Source organism: Embiotoca jacksoni, unplaced genomic scaffold, assembly GCF_022577435.1.
Source record: "Embiotoca jacksoni isolate LCO1_2020_lvr unplaced genomic scaffold, fEmbJac1.0.p SCAF_20, whole genome shotgun sequence".
NCBI classification, from domain to species: Eukaryota; Metazoa; Chordata; class Actinopteri; family Embiotocidae; genus Embiotoca; species Embiotoca jacksoni.
The window spans coordinates 6995001-7007393 of record NW_027185341.1 but is presented as its reverse complement, the minus strand read 5'-3'; the positions used below and the strand labels follow the sequence as shown (position 1 = coordinate 7007393).

The 12393-nt window shown below is 42.6% G+C and overlaps 1 protein-coding gene across 2 annotated transcripts in view; it reads left to right on the top strand.

Moving 5' to 3' along the window:
* Window positions 1–12393, top strand: part of cpped1 (calcineurin-like phosphoesterase domain containing 1) — a 37220-nt gene that overhangs the window by 21581 nt on the left and 3246 nt on the right. The window lies entirely within an intron of this gene.

Sequence of the window (12393 nt, the reverse complement as noted above, 5' to 3'; positions counted from 1 at the left end):
ACCGCTGCACCATATGATCTGAAGCCTCCAGATGTGCTCTGCTGATCATTACTTCCATTACAGTAAAGGGCAGCATCATTAACCACACACACACACACACACACACACACACACACACACACACACACACACACACACACACACACACACACACACACACACACACACACAGTGTCTTATTCTCAGAGGGTGAATCCCTGATAAATCTTGAATGTCATTTTTCTTCTGAGATTTTTTATTAAGTAAGCAGTTGACAAGGATAAGTTTCTATCTACGTCTGTGCAGCTCACTCTCATGATATTTTTCCTGCAAGACAAATGCAGCCCCGCCAGCAGCTGAAGTATTACATGTTTTGTTGTGTGAAAGCGGAAAGCTCTTTACACTCGAATAGTGTTTCTTTGTGCCACCGAGACTTGATCATAGTTGAAAAATTGGGATATTCTTAACGAAGGATATTGTTCTTCGTGGGCTGCCTCGAGGTTCTTATTGGTTCTTATTTGAGCGAAGCCAAAACAGCAGTCTGGCCAGAACTAAGACGTAAAATTGGACCCCTTTCCTCACTCTTTGTCTTGTAATTCTAATGCTACGGAAAGCAGCCTTGAAACAGGATCACTGCATGTTACACAAATGTCTCTCTGGCATCAGAACAATCCTCATAAGTAAGTTCACATCGCCGTGTGCAACTGAGTTCTCGGACCGCTCCGGAGGTGTCTTTCTTTTCTTTTCTTTTTTCCACGGCGACGCTTGACTCGCGGCAGCTGGGGATTTGGTGCGGCATATGTGTGGCTGTTATTGCTGCTGCTGTAGGCTTTTTTTTTCTGCAGCCCCCACACCTCTCCACTGACATATGATGGAAATAGCAACTTCAGTCCCCTTGCAGACAAAGAAATAGATTTAATTGATTTTTTTTCCTCACAGATGTGTTTTTCATTCCCCCCCCCCCCCTCCCAACCCTCCTCCTCCACCTACTTACAGGACATGTGTGCTAGTAGCGGTTTGAGTAGTTACGGGTTGTTTTTGTGCATGTTTCTGCATGCACATATTGTGCCGTTGGTATGCGTTTGGCATCTAAATCATTATGCAGCGGTGCATTTTCTATGCATGACAGGTTCTAACAGTAAGTACGTATATTCTCTCTGAGCGGTACAGACGCACACAGGAAAGGTGCGACACCAATTAGTCTCCTTCTGGCTCATCAGAGCGAGCGTTTACACTCTGGGACCGCATTCCAGCTCATCTTAATGCTACTCTGTCGCTGTGATGACCCCCTCTCCGCTAGTATCCTGCAATCCTTATTATTATGATTCTTGATTTGACTGTAATTTGGTTGATATTAAATTGTACCTCACCTGACAGAAAAACGATAATTTTTTTTTTTTATGGCGTTCACTGCTCAGTGGAAGACTTTCCATTCAGGTCAGTTTGCTGGTAACAAACACACACAACAGCTCTAAACCCCCCCGGAGGAAGTTCTTTACTCGTATTATGGGATACTTCTGTGCCGCCTCGTCACTGTCACGCACGTAATCACAGTAAATAACGCTCTCTCAGGCTTCATTACCTCTACCTTTGCCAATTATTCAGTGCATGAATAAAGCTCAGCCATCATTTAGTCGCTGCACGTAGAGGAAGAAAGACATGCCGAAATTGTAGGTTGCACGCTCATTGAGGATGTTGAATTTATAGAGAACAGCTTTTTACGCACACCCAGAATCTCCTCAGAGAAGATTGAATTCCCACGGCTGGGGACCGGCGTCTGCCTACCGAGAGGCGAGCGGAGGAGCAGATATCCCAGCAGCGCTCTCAGCCTCTCCTCTCCTTATAGATTGAGTACTGTAATTAGATTTCCCCCTCCCTCCCCCCTCCTTCTCCTTTCTCCTCCCTCCTCCTCCTCCCTCCGAGGTTTATATTCTACATTCAGGATCAGTACACATACAAACAAGGACGGATGAACGCACAGGCTGATACACTCTTCCCTGCTGCCTTTGTTCGCCTCCAAACCCTGTTTATGTATAGGGAAAGAAGAAAACAACAACAACAACAACACAGAAACAAGAGTGCAGCTGAGAAATTCAATGGAGTTCCCAACGTTGCCGGCGGCTGTAGAGTTGTACGTACAGTAGGTAATTAGAGGCAAAGATAAGCCGTGTGCTGCTCTGCATAGTCGCTCCGTCTTCCCCTCGCCGTCTCTCACTCTTACTCGCTCTCTTGCCGCCGGTTGTCCTTATCAGCGAGGGCTCTACTCTGTTCAAAAGCGAAGACACATTTATCACCCACTGGGGATTTGATAAGAGGCCACGGCTAAGCCTTTAACCCCATTGTTTTAATGATGAGCCTGAATAAAGCTTCTGCTTTTTCTGCTTCTCGCGCTCTCGCTCTCTTTTTCGAGCCGCAGCCAAAAGGAGGAAGTTGTTGGGGATGTCTCAGTGGGCTGCGTGGGTCAGAGTGTGTGGCCTCAGGTACAGGGAAGATAAAACACAATCTAGGAAGGCCATTAATGGTGGAAGCAATTACAAAGTATGCTACCAGCAAAATGCCGCTTTATTGCCCATTGTAGTGTCTTTTTGGAGGCTAACCAAGACGTTGTGACAAACGGTGTCGGGTGACGTTGCGTTTCTGGCACCCCACTAAGCATTCACCTCATCGACTGAGGATCTGCCATGTTTGTCCGTGCACGGCTTTAATGAAGTGATCCATCATCTCTTCATGCTTGAAGCCATCAGCTTGGACGATACCGTTTGGAAACATTTACACTTTGTCACTTCATCAACTTGACTCCAAATGTGTCTCTTCTGCAGCATGTTGTGTTTTTTTTCTTGTCTTTTTGGTGAGTAACTATTGATGCATACGGCTTTTTGCTTTCTTTACAAGTTCTGCTCAGGAACAATAAAACCCACGAGGAAGATAAAATCTCCCAGTTTCAACTTCTTCACTCATTATTGGACACACAACTTTTCAAGTTGTGGTTAACTGCAGTAACTGAATCTGGGTTTGTTCACTCCTGAAAGTCTGAACCAAGGTTCATGTTGTTTGTTGCGTTGTAAACATTTGATGGTTCGTTTCGAATGTGCGAGCGCACTTAATCATTTTGTATTACATATCTATATTCTGTCGTCATCACGTACGCGGGCTGCGTCTCCCTATGCTTGATGTTGATTGGTTTGTAGACGGGCTCGTGTTCGTCAATTCGTCACTTCACCTTCAATGGTTGAATGGAGAGAAAAGGAAATGAACAGATTCATAAGATGACCTGAATTGTTTGTCAGACCAAATTACAATTAAATACTTTGTCACCTCCTCTCCTAATGTGCTGCAGAGGCTCATTTTTACTTCACCTTTTCTTCTTCAATTGTTTAATTGGTGAGGATAACCTGCCCTCAACTTCTTGTAATTGGTCTGAAAGTCCAAATCAGCCAAAAAGTGTTTTCACTCTGCAAACAAACCGAACCACAGTTGAGTTTGACTCAGAGACCACTTCTTTAGGTCGGTGGTACCTCCTGTGGTACGAGGCACCTTCAACACCCGCTATTTTGTTTCATCCCAACGAGGTGGGTGTAACAGCACCCTCCGTTGCCAGCCACCTAGCTAGCGTCTACCAATAGCCTGCATGTGAGGCATTTAGGGGACATCTGTAAATTGTAACTGCAGCAAATAACTGCATGAGTTTTCGTGCATGTCGATCACATGCTGCACCGCTGACAACCTCAGGTAAATTCTCAACCTATGATAAGCACTGGACTAAAATAGCATGTCTGGACAGATACTCTATTTTTAGCAGGTCAGATATTTGTTACTTCTCATCAAACGTTTGCTAAATGTAGACTGTTTGTTTGAGGTCAAGTTCTTGTATGGTTACCTTTGTTTTATGACATTAAACTGTCAAGAACTTTGGCTTCTTTAGTGAACCACAAAAAAGAGGTTCGTAAACTAAATGATCTATATTTCATTTCATTCTCAAAGAATGGTATGAATCATTTTTGTATCGTAACATTACAAACATTCTCAGCTTTACACTTATTGGTGATAAAACTTTGACTCCATCTTTTCTTTGTGGTTCCATGAACAAAGTCTGACCACAGTAAATATGGTCATCGGCTTTCTCCTCTTTTGATTAATTAGCGGTTCCATCCACAGTTCCCCGTGATTCATCAGGGACATCAAACCGTTTCCAGGCCTGTCGTAGTTAAAGAACCACGAGGATCGCAGCTCAGTGAATTCAGGATGATTGGTCACCAGGTTGGAGACCAAACGGGCAAAAGTCATCCCTGCTCTTCGGGCAATAGACGACATGCTGACTGCTTCCATTTCCCATCTCCCTTCGTGACTGTGTGCGTGCATGGGCATGTTTTGATCTTGTGATCGTGCGTGTGCGTAGCTGGAGGACACAGGAAGGGGATGCTTGGTGGTGACTGATGGCGCCGAGTGATTTATGAAGAACCGGGGCTGCGAGGTGCCTCACAACTCTACATCATTTTGTATCCCTCTGTCATGCAAATTATCAACAGCCACCATTTCATGATGAATTATTTCCCCAGACCTGCGCTTTAATGACAACCGCCCTTTAATACAAGCGCACGCATTGGACGTTCACTCCTACGCAGCCCATTCTCACAGATGTGACAGCTTTGTTCAGAAGTACATTCAGAGTTTGTGTCGAAAGAGAAGAAAGAAGAGGGGGGGGAGGGGAGGGGAAAGGTCTGAGGGAAAATTATTCTCCTGGAGGTTTTCATTGATGGGAGGGAGGTTTAGTGGAAAGATGGGCTCGCAATTAGCAAATCCAATCTCATAGCCCTCAAATCAGTGACCAAGAGATGAAAGGCCGATGATGGAAAGTGAGATGGGGAAAGAAGGGGAGGGCAGATTGACGAAGGATCAGAAACATCAAACCTAATTAGGTGTGGACCGACGTTTCTTTACTTCTTTTATTCCTTTACGTGAGGCTCAGACATTAGCATTTAAACAGAAAAAGGCGCTTTCGAATATTCAAACAGTTCCACCAATTTTGGGACAGTGTGGCTCAGACGACTGCAGCGGGTAAGAATCACGATATTGGAAAGGACTCCACTCTCCTCTCTCTGCATTTTTCCGCGGACCCTGACCAGAATTCAATTTGACTCCGGGTAATTTTCCTCCGTTTGCATTCAATGTGTTTTCATCACTCTGACTGCTTACTCTGGGTATTTTTCTGAGCACTCTAACACACACACACACACACACACACACACACACACACACACACACACACCTCTCTGCCTCCCCACCCTTCCCACCTCTGTCAAACTAACGGCCAGTCCCCACACGGGAGTCTTTATTACAAAGAAAAGCACAAATGAGCCGGTGCTGGTTCAGGGCTGACAGGTAAATGGGATTTCCGTCGAGCCAGAGACGAGACAAGATGTGGAATTATCAGCAGAGAGAGCGTGTTGTTTTTGCGAGGGCGCCCACTCAGAAAGAAAAAGGGGGGGGAAACGGGACGAATGCAGCGAAGCGTGGCCAAGAGACCAAAAAAATGGGTCGAAATGGGACATGACGATCCTCCAGTGAATGTGATACTGTTATTTAACGCTCTCTGAGCACATTCCCGCCTGCGTATAGCTTGGTGGGTAAAGCATGACACTTTGACTGGTTATATGGTGCACTCCCTATACGTCTTAATATGGGATCTGCCATGGCTCTAAGTCTTCCTCAGTTCAGGGTTTAAGTCACCAGGCCGTCCACGCTTATTGCGCCTCGAGGCTCTTTGGACAACAATGTACAGAAGGTGATAGGCGCGACTTTGATTGGAGTCAAAAGAGGTGAAATCAGCGCTGCGCTGTGTTTCTTCATGGTCAGACGAAGGCCATTGTCCATTTTTGAAATCATGAAGTTTGTTTCAACTGTTGCTGACTCTGTAGTTTTTTAGTTATCTGAGCAGCACCGTCTGCTAAGTTCTAATTACTAAATAATAGCATGCTAACACGCTAAACTAACATCATGGTGAATATGGTGCACTGTGTGGGGGCTAAACATCACCATGGCCGGATTGTTTTTTGAAGATGATCACATTTATCCAGCGGTGGAAATTAACTAAATATATTCAATCTAGTACTGTACTTAGGTTTAATTTGAAGGAACGTGTATTTGACTTGACTTTTACCATTTGACGCGACCTTCTACTTCGACTCGACTACATTTCAGAGAGGAATTTTCCACTCTGTACCCCACCACATTTATCTGACAGCTTCAGTTATTTTTTTACACAATGGAAGATATAACAAGCTTTTAAAATACAACTCGTTGTTTAAGATTAAACCAGCGGTTTCCAACCTTCTTGGCTTCTGATCTATTACAAAAAGCAGTGTGTAGCCCGGGTCACATTTCACACGTCCAGGAGTTGTTACCAGCTCACCAAACACCGATTTTTACCCCAAAACTTTTCACGTGGTTTCATTTCAATAACTGTTGCAGTGAAAATAAAAGTTTCGCGAAAAAGGCCAAAAACTGAAAACAGATTTGTGGATCAGAACTTTTTCTTCTTTCCTCTCCCTGTAAATAGAACTGGATATGAAGTAGTTCAAACCAGCTCCACCTGCAGCAGCTACAACAGTAACACGTTGCTGACACACTAATGCTTCACTGTTAATAATCTAATGATGTCATAGATATTAATATATCGGAAAGTTTACTTGAATACTTTAAATGTACTTTTACTAAAGTAGGATTTAATGCCGGACTTTTACTTGTATTGGAGTAATTTTACATTTCAAGGATCCGATTTTTCCCCCTCTCCTTCCCCCCCCCCCCTCCTGAAACTTTTCAGTTTCATGCAGGCACTCTCGGCCTGCATTCATTCATTTTCTGCAAGACAATTTCAGAGGCCAATTGCCTCTTCTGACGGCGTAAAAAAAGAGGGATAGTTTGCTCAACGTCATTATTCTATTTTTTCTTTTTTTCTCCTTGTTTATCTTTCATTCAGACAGACAACCTTTTGGAGATTGAAAATGCCTTTCTTTCACAAACAGGCTGTCTCTTCGCAAGAATGTTTGTGAGCAAACAAGTGCCCCGGTGGAGAGGCTTGACTTCTAAAGCCACATAATGATGCGGCTCTGAAAGGCACATGCTCGAATGAATTCAGGTCAGGAGAGTTTTTCCGGGCCGTTGCTAAATTTTACGAAATCGTTGTTGCTCTACAAAAGCCGGTGGAACGAGCAATCAGAGCGAGCTGATTCATTTCCATAACGTACGCTTTGTTGACTGGTGCGGTCCACCTCAATTCTCAGCTATACGCGAGACCTTGAAAGTATGCCTGCAGTGTGTCGGGCTGACGTGAGAGAGGTCAGATTAAGAGGTTTGCCGAGCACAACTCTCTCAGGACCTCAGAGCTTCCCAGGAAAAACTGGAAGGTGAATCTCTCATAGAACAGGATAGAATCTGGTATTCTGGTATTTAAACCCTGGCATTGACCGATTCTGATTAGCTTAGACATGTTCGGAAACATTTTAAAATTGCAGTAGAGTTCAGGTGTGTGAGTGCATACGTTCAATACACATTTAACTAACTAACTTAATAGGTTTACTGGGCTGGAAACTGATAGCCTGGCTCCATCCGCCTTCCAGCACTTAACACAAAAGTTGCCAGGTAATTTATGCTCAGTTGCGCTAACCAGCTAATGCGTTTGCTTCATGTCTAGTGAGCAAATATGAGTGAGATCAATCATCTAACTCTCAGTCCAAATAGGAATAAGTGTATTTCTCTGTATGCTAAAGTTTTTTTTTTTTTTTTTTTTTTTTTTTTTATGTGTGTAGCAATTGGCCCGCCTCCACCCACCTGTTGTTCACAGCTTCAGTCTTTGCTGTGATTATAGTCTGGAAGCCTTTTTGGCATTAGCCTGTTGAGTCATATGCTGGTCAGTGGTGATTGGTTAAAGGCAGTGTTAACGGTTTTGAAATAAAGCTACGGCCATTAGGACCGCAATAATTAACGCACGTTCAAGAAATCTCTGCAATATTTGCAGGAACTTGCAATTTAGCAAAATTCTCGCAATCTTTCCTCAAAAACGTTGCTCAGTAAAAGCTCCGCTGAAGGTTTGTCAGCACAAAGTAAGCCTTAACAAAATATCTCCTCATTCACAGTCGGCAAGGCCTCACCGTCAAAACAAACAGGAAATGCAGTTTTACCATGGAAATGAGGAATATGGTAAATTAGTTTTCTACACACTCCCCGCTGGACCAGACTGCGGTTTGTTTTTACACATACAGTAGACCTATTTGTTGAAATAATATCATTTAAAAAGCATTTAAAGTCCTTATTTTTACAGAAGCTTAAGTCTTTGTATTCTGTTACAGTTTTAAAAATAAACTAAGCTGGAACTCAAATATTTCTGTGATGTGCAGTATGCTTTTTATCACAGCAAATGATTACATAGGACTCTTTTTTCTTTCTGTTTTTTGCCGGTAGTTAAAAAATAAAATTTTCTGAACATGCAATTTTTTTTTTGTAATTGCCTCAATTTCACCACAAAAAAAGGACTTAAAACTTCACAAACTACGTACATTTTTTTTTTTTTTAAAGATGCTGCCACGTAATCACGCATAATAGTGGAAAGCCCGATCTAACAACCGGCTTACTGTAGATCTATATATCTATAATCACTGCGTAAAAAAGAGCTGTTTTTACTTTTCATTTCAAACTACAACCAGCCAACACGCAGCGAAACACGACGACATGGATTCATCCCAAATATGTCACATACAATATGGGGGAAGCTCACTGCTGGTGCGTGGCGTGTCGTGCGGCGTGTGTGGGATGTCGATGATCGGAGACGTGGCGGCAGAGCTCGGACGCGCTGCTACATGTGTACATATGCGGCACTTACACACTCCCACGTGGTTTATTTGGCGGCATGATTAATCACGGCATCTTTGGGAGTTTCAGAGGACGTTCCGACAAAACATTTCAGCCTCAAAGAGGCGGTTTTCAGTTTTCCTTTCCCTCATGCCGCTTCATTCGTCATTATTATTACGGGATTAATTCTTGTCTATCGCTTCTTTACTTCCCCAGTTCGCCGCTTTGCTTAGTTTTCATTCGCGGGGCCTGAATGATTGTAGATGAGCGGTGTGGCTCCGTGTGGGACAGATGAGGTGCAGCACACGCACACGCACACGCACACACACACACACACACACACACACACACACACACACACACACACACACATGGTCGTGCAGAATAATGAGCGCACGCTTCGGCCCAGAGGCGTCGAGGACATTTGTGGCCTTTCGACCTTCATCTGGAAACAACATCAAGGACACACATTTACACAAAACACACATTTGTGACTCGACATTGTTAGTCAGTCACCTGGAGTAGTGGCAAGGTTACAGGAAAGGCTACTACTCCTGGACACACACACACACACACACACACACACACACACACATATAAATATATATATATATATATATATATACATATTCGAGCAGATTCAATCAAATATGTAGTCCGTAATGATACAAGCTGCCCACAAGTCACAGAAAGCAGGCACACACACACACACACACACACACACACACACACACACACACACACACAGTGCTGCCCAGGCAGACACGCACAAATACAAGCCTAAATCATCAATTTCCATCTATGGCATATTAATTATTTACCAGTCCAGCATGTGTAACACCGCTGTGAATATTAATATAAATTTAGGTCACATTTGTATTCTGATGCTGTTTGACTATGCAGAGTAGCGGACTTGATGATTCAGGGCAATTTCCCGCCGCTGACATCCAAGTAGTATCAGCTGTGGATACACGAGAGCTTTTCATTTTTAATTTGATTTATTTTTTCGGGAGGGATCTTCCTCGTCTTTGTTGTGCAGATTTCTGGGACAGACCGATGTCTTTCTCATGCACAGACTGCAATTTATCCTCTTTTGTTGCCAGTTTTTTTCTTCTTTTTTTTTGTTTTGTTTTGTTCGGGCTGAGTGTCTCTGTGGAGACGAGGCAGCGAGCAGCCAGACTTTCCTCCATGGAAACACTTGCCATTCAAAAAATGGAGCGGCTCCCCTTCTCTGCCAAACGGCTGCAGTCGACTCATTTCACAATCCCTTCACCTGCATACATGCGTGTGCGTTAGAGCATGTAAACACACACGTGTACCGGTATTGGTCTTTAGAATATGCACATAAAAGTTACTTCAACCTTTGTCTATCCGAAATATAAAGCACTGTTCTTAACTTTAACCTTTTCTTTCGACCTTAAGCTCTTGTTTACGCCTCGTTCGGGTGAAAATTGGCCCTAAATTGACAGCAACTTGGCCGAAAGTCGAATTGTTTCTCTCCCGAATCGTGGAAACAAATTTCAGCCAGATCGACGAGCCTCGCACGGAAAAACAACTCATTTTGCAGCCTCTCAGTCAAAGTGAGGCTCGTTCGGCGTGCCATTTTAATTGTGCAGTCACTTCAGCTGTGGTGACACGCCGTCGGTGCCGAGCCGTTGCCTCACCGCTCCGCTAACGATGCTGCTTCTATTTGAAATCAAATTGAAAATAATCGTGGCCACTCCAACGAAAGTTTCCTGACATTTTAAAATATCTAACAATTAACAGGTTCCACAGTTTGTTCTGCTTTGTCTCGTTCTTTCTCTTTTTCTGTTTCTGCCCTTTCCAGTTATTCTTCCTCTTTTTCACTATATTTTCTTTCTTTCTTTCTTTCTTTCTTTCTTTCTTTCTTTCTTTCTTTCTTTCTTTCTTTCTTTCTTTCTTTCTTTCTTTCTTTCTTTCTTTCTCTGTTCCTCTGTTGTATCCTCGCTTCCTCTCTTCTCTTCTTTCTTCACTTGTCTCCTTTCCTTTGTCCTTTTCCTTCCTTTTCCTACCCTTAAACATTTTATTGAGCCAGTTCTGGTGGATGTTTTGAAGGACGAAGGTTAGGAGGTAACTCTACATGACAATGCACTGTTGTATTGTGTTTTTATATATATGCTGAAGATATGAGATTGGATTTGTTTTTTATGAGTTGGTTTTTTTAATTTTTTGATAAGGAACTCATTTAGTCCAACAAGTCTTCTCTCAAATGTCCTCAAAAATATAACAGATACTTTCATGGGTAGAAACAAAACGACCCACTATTTAAGTTGAAAACGTAAAACTCACAATAAGCCCCAAACATTGTACATCACATAAAATAACATTATCATTATCATCACCATAAGATGTTTTTAAAACTCTTCATAGCTATTTCATCAGTAGTGTTATTAGTGCTGTTTATTACTGACAAGCTTGGTCAAAAGATTTACGTTTACTCAGCTCTAATTTTGGCTTTTGGCACAATACATCATTTGAACTTGTAGTTGTTCTCTTATTGGCACAATAGAAGCTCTAATAATGTATAATTGTAAGTGAGCTACAACTAAATATACATTTAATGATCAGAAACTGAAGAAACGGAGCAACAGGTTCTTGTTTCAAAGTTCACCAGTAGCTGTAATCTCAGTGATTTAAAGCCATACATACATACATACATACATACATACATACATACATACATACATACATACTTTATTAATCCCCAAGGGGAATTTTTTTTTCACGACAGCAGCATTTATAGATACAGGAAAGAAATAAAATAACAGTAAAAAATATTAAATATAAAAATGCACAGTATATACAATAAAATAGAATAGAATAATTAAATTAAAACTAATTAAACAATACTGCAAAGTTTTTTTTTATTTTTTTATAATTAAACAACCAAGAACACAGACAACAGTGTTATTGTTGTGTGATGGATTTTGCCAGAGGTGAGTTATTGTACAGTCTTATTGCAGCGGGCAGGAATGATCTCCTGTATCAGGAATGATCTCCTGTATCAGGAATGATCTCCTGTATCAGGAATGATCTCCTGTATCTGTCCTTGTGACAGCGGAGCTGGAGGAGTCTTTTGGAGAAAGTGCTCCTCTGTCCCTGCAGCAGGTGGTGGAGAGGGTGGTCAGGATTATCCAATATGGATAATAGTTTCCTCAGCATCCTCCTCTCCACCACCTTTTCCAGACTGTCCAGTTTGTAGCCGATGATGGAGCCGGCCTTCTTAACCAGTTTGTGAAGTCTGTTGGTGTCTCCGGCTCCAACGCTGCTCCCCCAGCAGACTACTAGAAGTACAGTTCACTGGCCACAACAGATGGTAGAACATCTCCAACATCTCGCTGTGCACATTGAAGGATCGGAGTTTCCTCAAGAAAAAGAGTCGACTCATCACCTTCTTGTGGACAGCGTTGATGTTGGTCTTCCATCAAGTCATGAGATTGATTAACAAACCAGTCGACTGCTTGTAGATTTATTTGGTTATTCTGTGCGATGAGGTGTTAATAATTGGATGTACTGCACCTTTATTTGGCTTACATGGGGAACAGAAGG